This window comes from Pseudochaenichthys georgianus, chromosome 24, assembly GCF_902827115.2.
Source record: "Pseudochaenichthys georgianus chromosome 24, fPseGeo1.2, whole genome shotgun sequence".
Lineage (NCBI taxonomy): Eukaryota > Metazoa > Chordata > Actinopteri > Perciformes > Channichthyidae > Pseudochaenichthys > Pseudochaenichthys georgianus.
Window position 1 is genome coordinate 20,807,339 of NC_047526.1, and position 12,249 is coordinate 20,819,587.

The 12,249-nt window shown below is 40.8% G+C and overlaps 1 long non-coding RNA gene across 1 annotated transcript; it reads right to left on the minus strand.

The window, feature by feature from the left end:
* Nucleotides 1-1,367: 1,367 nt before the first annotated feature.
* Nucleotides 1,368-2,656, minus strand: LOC117439566 (uncharacterized). Its single transcript, XR_004551170.2, has 3 exons — nt 2,572-2,656; nt 1,932-2,106; nt 1,368-1,470 (listed from the first exon to the last, which is right to left on the minus strand). It is a non-coding gene; the product is annotated as an uncharacterized lncRNA (long non-coding RNA).
* Between the last annotated feature and the right edge of the window lie 9,593 nt (nt 2,657-12,249).

The window sequence follows — 12,249 nt, forward strand, 5'->3', positions numbered from 1 at the left end:
GTGTGCACCAGTCTGCCTTGATCTATGAATTCATGTCTGTGACACTCACAGTATCTGCTGCCCACAGCTGTTTTATAGAAGGAAAACCTCCTTCACTTCATGAAATCTCTGCAGCACCAGGAGGCAGCGGGAGGGTTAACTCAGCGTCTGAGAAGACGAGCGTGCAGTGCTTTTCACGCACCGCCTTTCACGCACCACCTTCACTGTGTTTACCTTCAGAAATAATCATTATAGTAAGGCTAAAGAAAGAGCGACCGCAGGCTGATGTGTTTTAACCACACACACACACACACACACACACACACACACACACACACACACACACGCACGCACGCACGCACGCACGCACGCACGCACGCACGCACGCACGCACACACACACACACACACACACACACACACACACACACAGCAAAATATGAGTGAATCAATGTTGAAATATGGTTAGGCAGAAATATTGAATCCATGTTGAAACCCAGACATTGCAATTAAACAGAAAGCGAAAATTGTTTTAATGTTGAATAAACGTTGGACTTTCAACCATAACTGACATATAATCAATGTTGATTCAACCATCATCTAAATAGGAATCTACATGTAAATTGTAGTTGATTTTATATTGAATCAGTGTTAGGAATCAATATTGATTCAACCATCATCTAAATGGGAGTCTAAATGTAAAACTTACATTAAAATATTCAACTTTTCTAAGCATACTGTAACACATTAAAAAAGTGAATGTTTTTCACCAATGAGTTTTCTGCGTATAGGTCTACATCTTAACAGACCATTAACAAGTGCAACATCAATACTGTACTGAATGAAGTGGTCCAAACTTGTAAACACACACTACACCATGTATTGTTGACAGACGGTTGTTATTAGCTTGTTGAAAATTACCTTGAATTACCACATTTCCCAAAATGTATGAAATCAAACTAAAAATGACAGAAAACATGATTTTAATATTCAAATTTATTTTAGAAAACAGGCAGCAATGGGTCCCTGAGCAAGACTCTTAACCCGTTATTGCTCCCCAAATGCTGTGGAATAAATGCAGAGGACACATCGCATGTGCAAATAGTGACACAAGATACCCTCATCAAAAAAAAGAGGGTGTGTAAGAACCATTGGTGCAACTCCAAACAAGAACAGCCTGAAGCTTCAAGTCTTCCATGAAGGCGAAGCTGTAAACATTTGACTTATTTTTGACTGTAAGAACAACAGTCTATTGACCATGAAAGAACAGTATTGTCTATGAGGCGGTAACCTTTGTACTGTATGCACAAGGAAAACACATTAGAGTGTGGTGGGGTACCCTAAGTTGGACTTGCGTTTGTTTCACTTGTGTTTGTTTCACTTGTGTTCCTTGGGATGCCTCCCTCGCGCTCTGGAGCATAACGAAGCCACTTCTTCACAGTTTCACTGAAGCCATTGAGGGTCAGCTTGCGGTCGAACTGCCGAGCAGCAGCTGAAAGACAAGATTACAAAAATAAGCGAGAGAGAGAGTGTGTGTATCCCATACAACTTCTGTTATAATAAGAAAATCACTCTCACTCTGTACAGTAACACAAGCTACAGTCAGCAGCCAGTTTGCAGTTTGACTCTAATAACATTTGCATCCGAGCACCTCTAAAGCTCACCAATTAGGTTGTCTTTTTTTTGTTTATTTCTTATAGCTTCACCATCACCTGATTCCAATCTAACCTTTTTTGTTAGATTAAGTTCATGCTTTATTCTTCAACAGGGGATTACACAGACATGAAACAAGGGCAGAGAAGAGACATAAACTATATTATAGGAGTTGGATTCAAACTTGGTAGTCGGTACTATATGGCTCACAAAGAGCATAATTATGTTCTGAATCACCATCAGTCACACCTCACTCCCTAAACTTAAGCTAATAAGTAGTTTGCAGGGGAGGAAACTCACCAAACATGCAGTCTTGTATTGCCGTTTCCTTGAATGGCTTCTTGCTGCTGCAACGCTTGTCTTTCTTTCCAGCTCAGTTGTACCGACAGGCCAAGGCGTTAGTCAGAGCAGTTGCCAGCATCCGTCTGATCAGGTTCTCTGAATTGGTGCCTCCTACCAGAGCCAGGCGAGCAATCTAAATCAGACGAGAGAAACAAATAGGCCACTGCTTTAACTGTTGTATTGAGCTACGTTCTGTGGGACATACGTTAGAAACAGCACAACAGCACTCTAATTTCATACACAGAGACCAACTTTGTTTTTTATACACTTGATACACTGATATTCCAGCCCATGGTATTCAGTCAAGTTCATGCCAGTCGTTATATTTAACCACTTTAACCCTGGTGTCCCAATTTTGGTCATGTCAATATAAATAATATATTTGAACAATTTCGAAACTTTTCCATAAATAGCAGATCTTGCTCATACATGCACTGTGACAGGTTTTAAACTTGTAGACTACAATTATATGTGGTTGAGTAGCTAATACTAGAATTATTTGTGGTTGAGTAGCTAAAGGGCAATAACTAAGCACATTTTGACCGCACTGATATTATCCACATTTCATAAATTACTGCAGTTCAGTCTGTCAAATTACCATCTTTTGACGGACTGATTCATTCTTCAGCAATGATTCAGCCTCATTGAAGTCGTCTTCATTGGCGATTGGCAGCTGGATGGGGAACATATGGGTTGTGGCTGACCCTGGTCCCTGACTACCGGCCGGGGTCATGTTGCCCTCTGCCAACTCATTCTTGATGAACTGCACATCTCTGGACAGGTCCTTTACCACCACAAGTACTTCAGCGAGCATTGAAGTCATCTTATGGATGGCAATATCTTAAGAAAAATATAATTGAAAAGTGTAATGTGAGAATTGAAAATAACCTGCAAATGACTCATGAGGAATTACACTAAGTTTAATAGACTTGCCTTTCAAAAGCAGCCTGGAGTCATCGCATTTTGAAAGGTTATTAGGTGTGTCAGTGTGTGTGTGTGTGTGTGTGTGTGTGTGTGTGTGTGTGTGTGTGTGTGTGTGTGTGTGTGTGTGTGTGTGTGTGTGTGTCTGTGTGGGTGTGTGTGTGTGAATATATTGTGATCAAGTGTTTAGTCAGTAACAGGGGTCTGAACTTGTCCTGCAGCCGAGCCGGGATGATGGTGTTGAAGGCAGAGCTGAAGTCCACAAACAGGATCCTGGCATAGGTTCCTGCTGTGTCCAGGTGCTGGAGGAGGAAGTGATAACTATTAGTAAACGAGAATGATGGATGTTATTATCAGCAGCTGCCAATAGATCCCCTACATCTTGTATGATGGACCTTTGAAGCAGGGTTACACAAAACACACACACAAAATTGTAAAACAGTTATTGAGAGCATTCCAAGGGCATTGATCCTATGCTAAACCTTCCAGAACACCAACTTTCTATTACCTTAGAAACGACAACTAGCCGTTGGCACGAATATAATGCTTCAGCTTCCTACAACTTTAAAGCTGTGTGGACGTGGATCTATGAAGAGTCGTTCATATTTTTCTCATTATTTCATAAGTTTAGAACAACAGTTACCTTTTGATAATTTTACCTCGAGCCAAACTTGTGCGACTTGTTTCTGAAATCCCTTTCTCTTAAAGTGAATACATCAAATAAAAAAACAGTGGAGCTTACCCTAAAACTAACCACTGGATAGTGTTAACCCTAACCGAATATATATTTTTGTATTATTATTATTTTTTTAAATATATATAGCACCAAATTGCAACTAATCTATATCTACGGTAACTTTTCACATTGAACATGAGCTCTTTTATTAAATAAACTAAACGCTTTCATTTTAAGTTGAGTTTAGTGTTTTTGACCCTAAGAAACACTGATGCATTAATCAATAACAATAATCCACAGCTCCTCTCTCTGCTCCAGAGGATTTAAAGAATATATCAGCAGTAAACCTAGGGGAAACACTGAGATTCAATATTATTTTAGAAACAAGTTAGTTATAACTCACATATCAAAGTCTTTTCATCTGCAAGATGGAAGAATAGCTAGGTGCTGCCTGGAGAGACTGATGAGGAGTCACTGGCTGGCTTCAGCAGCTTTCCACACAAAGCCATCACATGTTCTGTTCCATAGTCTTCACTGTTCACTGGTGCTCTGTCAAAAGAGTGAACATCACAGCTGTCATGGTAACCCTTTGTTACACAACATACAACCAACATGCGTCAAAAGTGACCCAAATTAGTTTAAATTGTAAATATCTTTGCAATAAATTACCTCCAGGAATTCTTCAATTAACCTGTTTTTGATCAACACCAATTCTAATTTTCATTTTAACTTTCTTACTTTTTTAAAATAAAAATCATGTTTGTATCACTACACTTCTAAGGCACAACATGGGTAAAAAATAATCCGTATTATTTCCTGTTATTTCTAGTGTTTCTTTAAATACATTGTTTTTGATTACCACAAATCATTATTTTAATTCTCCAGTTCTAATTGATTCACTAAAATAGTTTATGCCAAGTGTGATACAAATTTTTGTTAAAAATAATAATTTTAGCAGAGATTTGGACCAAGCATGTATGATGTAGTAATACGACAACTATTTTAGTTCACACAGTGTGACATTAGCTAGTCATGTTAGCTTGTAATATATAGAGCAGAGCTAACTAGCAAGTTAGCCAAACGTTAGTGGTTAGCAGTTTATGCTATGATAGCTGTTGGCTACTGAACATTAACAAACTGGATTCCGCATTAAAAAAGCTGTGAAACTTTCCAATAAGATTGGCGACAACACTGTGACACCCTGCTGCACGTTTATGTGTAATCGTCCCGCCTTGTGAAGATTATTATCATCTGATATTTAAGAAGTGTGTTACATTTGAAATGGCAGAAAGTCTTGTTGCAATTTCCAGATATGGAAGGAAGCCCCATGAGTTTCTCTGTTAATTATCAATAGTCTGGGCAAGTGACAGGGGAAGCCAGGGGGGGGGGGATTTTCCTCAGATTTAATGCAGTTACATTCTTGTAGTTAATGATGCATGACAGGCAGACCCATACAAAGCCTTGAGAATTGAGTCACACAGTTAAGAGAGACAATAGTCCTTCTGAATTATCAATAAATGTATTCAGTCCAGTAAAGCGGACTTCGAGATGAAAGGAAGTTCACAGAAGCCCTTAAGCTAAAAAGAACAATCAACTTCTGTTAATGATAAAGATGTGTGTGCATTAAAGATGTTTGGGGAAGAATTGTGTCTAGCAGCACCTAGATGGGATTACTGCTCAAAACAATACCTGTGTTTGTGTTTTATATTGATTTCTCTGTTTTGTCCTTTCATAAATGTGAGGACTAAAATGGCTATAAACATTCTGGGCTGGTTGGAGTAAACGGGGTTGTATTGCTCTGTGGGGGAGGTGTAGGTATGCAGGACAGGGGGCAAGGTGGATGAGAGTATATTCTGCTTAAGATCTCTAGCATGTCATGTTTCAGGGAAGTCTACATATCTTGAATAGTATATGTGTGGGTTTAATTACTTTGTATTAATAATAAGCAGTCGGTGTAACCAGGAGCTGGAAATATGAGAAAATTAAACCTTTGTATATATCTTTGTGAACAAGGGAATATTCTTTAGACACAACCCAAATTTCTGAAATGCTGCAGGATAGGCTCTGTGGAAGGAGAATCTCCCCCGGCTCCTCCCCATGGTACCTCTGTATCTCCTGTCTGTGTTCGTGTGTTCACTCACTTCTTCCTCCGGCTGACAAGACAAGTAAGTTAGATCTCCCGGCGGGAGGAACAAGAGCCGGGGTAATCCGGATTACTTCGTGAAGTTGTGTTATTGTATCTTTTTCCATTAAATCAGCATATTTGTTAGAACCTTACCAATGGTTGCTGTGAATTCTTCCTCTGTTAATCTGATCCATTCACAAAAGGACGCGCTGAGGCAGAGGGGGGCCTTAGAGCCCCCACCAAAGAATGACTCGGCCGCAACAGTTGGAGACGAGAGGATGGCGGCAGCACTGCAATAAGCTGTAAACTAACGTTAGCAGCCACCTTGTTAACCTGTATAGCCCGATTGTCCCGCCGGTGGGACATCTTGCAAGAAACAGCATCTCAGGACTTCTTAAAATGTAACAACCTATTAATGATGCTTACCCACTTAACGGGAAGAAACTCAGCTAACTGACAATATTAACCATTTTTAACTAAATGAAACACAAGTCTAACAGCTAAAGGGGTTAACGCTACTTTAGCACATAACTGGCAAAAGCGATATTTTTTACTTCATGCTATCTGCACAAACGTATCATATGAAAGCTGAGATTCCACAGATTCCCTTAAAATATATGTCTCATCACTCAAAACTCACTGAACTAGAAGAAGAAACGTAACCTTAAATACACAATTAAACATTCACAAACTAAGGATTATCTAAATACATGTTTAACTCCATTACAGTTGCAGGACTCACCAGATCTCAAGTATTCTGTTCTCTGTTGACGTCCCGATGCTCATATTTAACGTGTAGATGTAAAACTATCTCGATATTAGTCCATAAACTCGTGAGCAGACATACAGACAGCTGTAGCTCCGCAGGAGAGCCGCTCAAACTGACGTGGAAGTTTCAAATTGGATTGAAAGGCGCGGACAGTGCTCATTGGCAGGTTTTTTCGATGACGTTTATATCAACCAATCAGGAGTGTTGTGGACAACCAATCCTGCTTGTCTTGTCTGCCGTTGTATGGCTGGATTCCATTTCAAGTGCCGTAGATTTTTGCATACATTTTTTTATTTGACACTTTTTTTTTACAGTTAAAGGTGGGGTAGGTACGTTTGAGAAACCGGCTCCTCGATCGCTAGAATTTGAAAATACACAACCGGAGAAAATCTGCCACTTCCTTATAGAGCCCCTCCTCCAACACACACGAATGCGCACATGACCAATGAGGGCACGACATAAGTTTGTGCCCCGATGGAAGGCTGACAGGCAGGTAGGCCATCCATTTTTTATGGATTTTGTGTCAAAGCACATAAGATATTCATTGCTATCGGGATGTTAAGAGCATTCCATGGAATATAACAAAAAGTGTATCTCGAGCCGGTTTCTGAAACTTACCTACCCCACCTTTAAATCTATCAAGTCATATTACAGGATAAAGGAAATACAGTTTAAACTGCTGTATGCAGAGAAGACGCCGACGTGTCGCACTTATCATTCATATCACATTCAATCAGATCATCGATCATATAATATCATAGCCTATATTATCTCCTTATCTGAGTCAGCTGAGCCGTATCTGGCCGTGCAACACTCACAGTGTCACATACTGTATGCAGAAGTATTATTTTAAGCAACACATTAGGTTGACGAAACACTCAACTCAAATGTAATTAAAGTCAGATCCACCCGTGTCTTAGATGGGGCAGTGATATCATAAAACTGTTACGCTTTCAAACACTCGGTAGTTTATTTATTTTTTAACCAGTTGTTCTGTATTCACCTTGCAGATGGCTTGTATCCTGGATTATTATGTTTAAGTCATGGATGACTAATATTAGTTTACTTTTTATTAATGAAGTATGACGCTGCGCTGTCAGTATACTTGTCCCTGTTTGTGATTGGTCAAATGTTGCTAACCCCACCCCTTTCACGTGAACGCGCTCTCAGCTGGTGAGAGAAGCCCTGGCTTGATTTACCTGGCTTGATTTAAAAAGTACAACCAATCAACCAATTGGTTGTACTTTTTACAGTATTACGGCTTCTACAGATGACATTTTTTTATGGATTTTTTGTCAAAGCACTTAAGATATTCATTGCTATCGGGATGTTAAGAGCATTCCATGAAATATAACAAAAAGTGTATCTCGAGCCGATTTCTGAAACGTACCTACCCCACCTTTAACTATTTTAGTATACTATGAAAACTACTTTATTTACACAAAATCATTTTTGGGTATTTCTGCAATATATTACATTTTTTGTGAAGATGTATACATTTATTTAACATTTTAGAGATGTTTTATCATTAATTTACAGAATAAAACCTTTATTTATTTTAAATAAAAGTAATTTACTGTATTTTTATGGTATTTACACGTAATATAGAAAAACAAGAAAGGTCTGTAAAATAATTTAAAAAAAATTACAGTGTACCACTAGGTTAAAATAGGAAATTATGGGACATTTGGACTGCTCTACTCCTTGTAGTCTCTGTCCAAAGGTAACTTTGAGATGTTTTTGTCATTACGCACAAACTTAAGAAGATTTACACATAATAATAATTAAAAAAAAATCACAACCCATTGTCCTCAACATATGGTGCTTAATTTAAAATGTTAGACCCCCCTCCCATAAAATGCTCTCACCCAGAGTGGGCATGCACACGTGCACGCACACACATGCGCTCACACACACACACACACACACACACACACACACACACACACACACACACACACACACACACACACACACACACACACACACACACACACACACACACACACACACACACACACACACACACACACACACACACACTTTGATTCTGGCACACACACCCCAAAAAAAAACTCTCTTTCTGAGAGAATGGGAATGTTACTCTTTTACTGTCGCTTTATGTCTGGATAAACTCCAGTCCAATGCAATTTTAAAGAGATAGTCATTTTTAAGTAATTAGTGGTTATTATTAAATATTAGGGCTGTCAAGTTAACGCGTTAATAACGCGTTAACGCAAACAAAAATTAACGCCACTAATTATTTTAACGCGATTAACGCATGTGTATTTTTTTTCCTCGGCCGCCCCGTAGTTTCAGAGCGCATCGAGTTTAAAATACCATCTACAAGCTGATGCTGACAGCCCCGCTCCTGCCGCCCACTTGTGGCCGACCACACTTCCACGCTCACCGGCAGGCACCGACTGGCTATTGGGAGGACCGGGAGGGTGTGTGTATGTGTGGCCCGAGGGAGCGAGAGAGAGACCTTACGTGCATTGTCGTGCCCCAGCCTGGTTATCGTAAAAGTGTTTCGCTCAAATGACACCATGGAGATATGTAACGGGAGTTGACAGGGGACTCTGCCCGCCTCACTCGTGCCTATTTTCGGACACTTTTTTCCACTTTTCCCCGGTTTTATTATTTTTTAGGTTATTTCACCCGGTTTCTACCGGGGACATTGCCCGGTCTCGGGTGTCCCCCCACGGCCTGTGTCCAGCCCCCCCCCACACTCATCCATTAATCGGATTTTGACAATTGTTGTTGCATTTTTCTCCTCTCCTCTCACTGATCGAATGGCAAATGCGACACACTGTCGGAGGGCCTCCGCGCCGGCCGATATGAAGCGTGCCCAAGACGCACCGTCCAGGGGTCCCACGGGTCCCGCAGCGGGGTGGAGGTTCCCAGCTGGAACCTCTCCACCTCCGCCGCGGTGCACCCGGCAAACACGGTTGTTTCTCGAACCTTCCACTGTTGTCTAGCGGGTGTAACTAAAATACAAGATGTCGTATTTATATATATAAATAAATATATATATATCTATATAGATATATAGATAATAAGTGTCAGTGCTATTTTATGTTGTATTAGCGTGCATTTCCTGTTCGGAAAGTGGTGCTGTACTGAGAGTAAACAATACAAGGTGTCCCTATTTTTATATATATCTAGGGGCCGAGATAATAGTGAAAAACTGTTTTAAAGGAGTATAAACAAAATTGGACACCAGATTGTGGGTCAGCGCGCCGCCCCGAACGCGCCCATATAACTCTCCTCACACACGGCCTTACCGTTCTCCTTAATTGGCTAGTGTCAAGAATCAACCTATAACACACAATAAATGGTCCTAACTCCACAACGATAGGTTTTTAGAATCCGCCTTTCGGATATGTTGTACAGCTCGCCAAGACGCACGCGTGGATGTCTTCGTCTTTCTGGTACGACACTCCCACCCAGAGTCCTGCATTTTCAGGGAGCCTCACAGAGGGTAAGACCTTTAGGCCATACTGAATGAAAACTTTGAAAAACAAACTTCTCGTAGGAATGTCGGACCGGGACACAGAGGACATCCACGCGTGCGCCTTGATGAGCTGTACGACATATCCGATTTCAAAACCTTATAGTTATCGAGATATAACGCAAAAATAGAAAGCCCCTTGACCCCAGCCAATTAAGGAGAACCGTAAGGCTGTGTGTGACGAAAGTTATGACCAGAAAATGAAATCCTTTAACATGGATGAAGGACCGTACGTCCTTTTGTATCCAGACTGCTCAGAGGTTGTCAATGTGCCTGGTTCAGAAAAGCCATTCACATTGGCAGAATATAAAAAGGACTTAGGGAAGGCATATGCCAGGATCACCCTTTTCATTTGCCTTGAGAAACATTTTAGATGAGGTTTGTGGATGTTATTATTCAATATTTTTTATTTTTTACATGTTAACATCCTCTACTGCAGCATACATAATAATGTGTTGAACGTTTTGCTTTTACTACAGGGGATGATACCTCAGACTCTGATTCGTATATTGTCATCACATCTAGGAGCACAGCTGAATTCAATCAGGCTGACACTGTGGTGCGTAAATGATTTTATTTTAATGTTTATTTATTTATTTGATATACATTTGATTTTAAGCAGGAAATCTATATTCTGGTCAATATTTTAGAAGAACCAACTTGGCAGTTACAATTACTATCAGAAATACTGACAACGTTTCATTGTTGATAGACATATGTGGTAAGGGAACAATAATGGAAGCTAGAGATGATCCGATCCGATCACGTGATCGGGGATCGGAGCCGATCACGTGATTTTCAAAAGATCGGAATCGGGAGAAAAAAATCGGGGATCAGCCAGATGCAATGTTTGCAAGGCAGAGGTTCCGCGTGGTGGAAAGAACAGAGCTACGTTCAACACGACCAATCTAATAAGCCACCTGAGAAACAAACACCAACAACAACACAACGAGTACCACTCAGGTAACGGCACTGAAACAACGAACACTTTCAGAGACTTTTAAAAGGAAAGAGAAACTGCCCCAGAACAGTGAAAGGCCAAAGAAATAACAGCCAAGGTAGCTGAAATCATCGCGTTGCATGACCAGCCGTTATCTGTTACCTTTTTTTCCTCTTAATGCATTGCATAAAGATCGGATCGGGAAAAATCGGTATCGGCAGATTGTCAAAATCAAATGATCGGAATCGAATCGGGAGCAAAAAAAGGTGATCGGGACATCCCTAATGGAAGCTGTTGATAATTGTACACTTTTACTCTCAGGTATTTGAATTTGAACCACGAAACAAAAGTATATCTCTACAAAAACCATCACAACCACCGCACAACACACTCCACTCTCACCAACTGTCTCTCAGAAATAAAAGCATGGATGCAAACAAACTATCTCCAACTGAACAGTGCCAAATCAGACATCATCATCGGCCCCCCATCCCGTATCAAAGACATCCAGAATTTCAACTTCACCATTGACAGCCACACTCTATCTCCCCCCCTCACATTCGCAACCTCGGAGTCATCTTCGACAGTCAGCTCAAATTCAACCACCACATAAATCACATCACCAGGACCGCCTTTTTCCACCTCAAAAACATTGCCTGTCTCCACCCATCACTCTCCTCCTCTGCTGCTGAAACCCTGATTCATGCATTCATCACTTCACGACTCGACTACTGCAATAGCATCCTACGGCATACCATCCAACCTCCTCAATAAACTCCAACATATCCAGAACTCTGCTGCCCGCCTCCTCACCAGAGTTGGGTGTATAATATTACTTTGTCGGTAACGGAGTAGTGTAACGCGTTACTTTTATAATTCAGTAATTACACTACAGTTACTAACATTGCCCCGACACGCGTTACTTCGTTACTTTCTAAAATCAGTCATAATCAAACCTCAACAAACACCTGCAAAGAACACATGCTAAGGTGAAGCTAACGCACATAGCTGTTGTTTATTTATATCACACACACGTAGTCTGTTCTTCTTCTCTGTTTTCCGGTTGTTGCCTGTTTTGAATGACGAATACACACTACCGCCGCCTGCTGGTAAGGAGAGTTATTGCCACTCACGCATGCGCAGTTCGTACGTGCTCGGCTGAAGTCTTTGCGGTGTGCTCCAGTCTGGCTCCAGTGCAACACATGGCCAACACGCAGGAGAACACGCCGACGCAACAGCGTGAGCAGAGATAGACTGCGCAAAATATACAGATAGCAGGAGACAGAGGACAGCCACGGTCAGATAGGAAAACATTCAGGAGCTATCTGGATCAG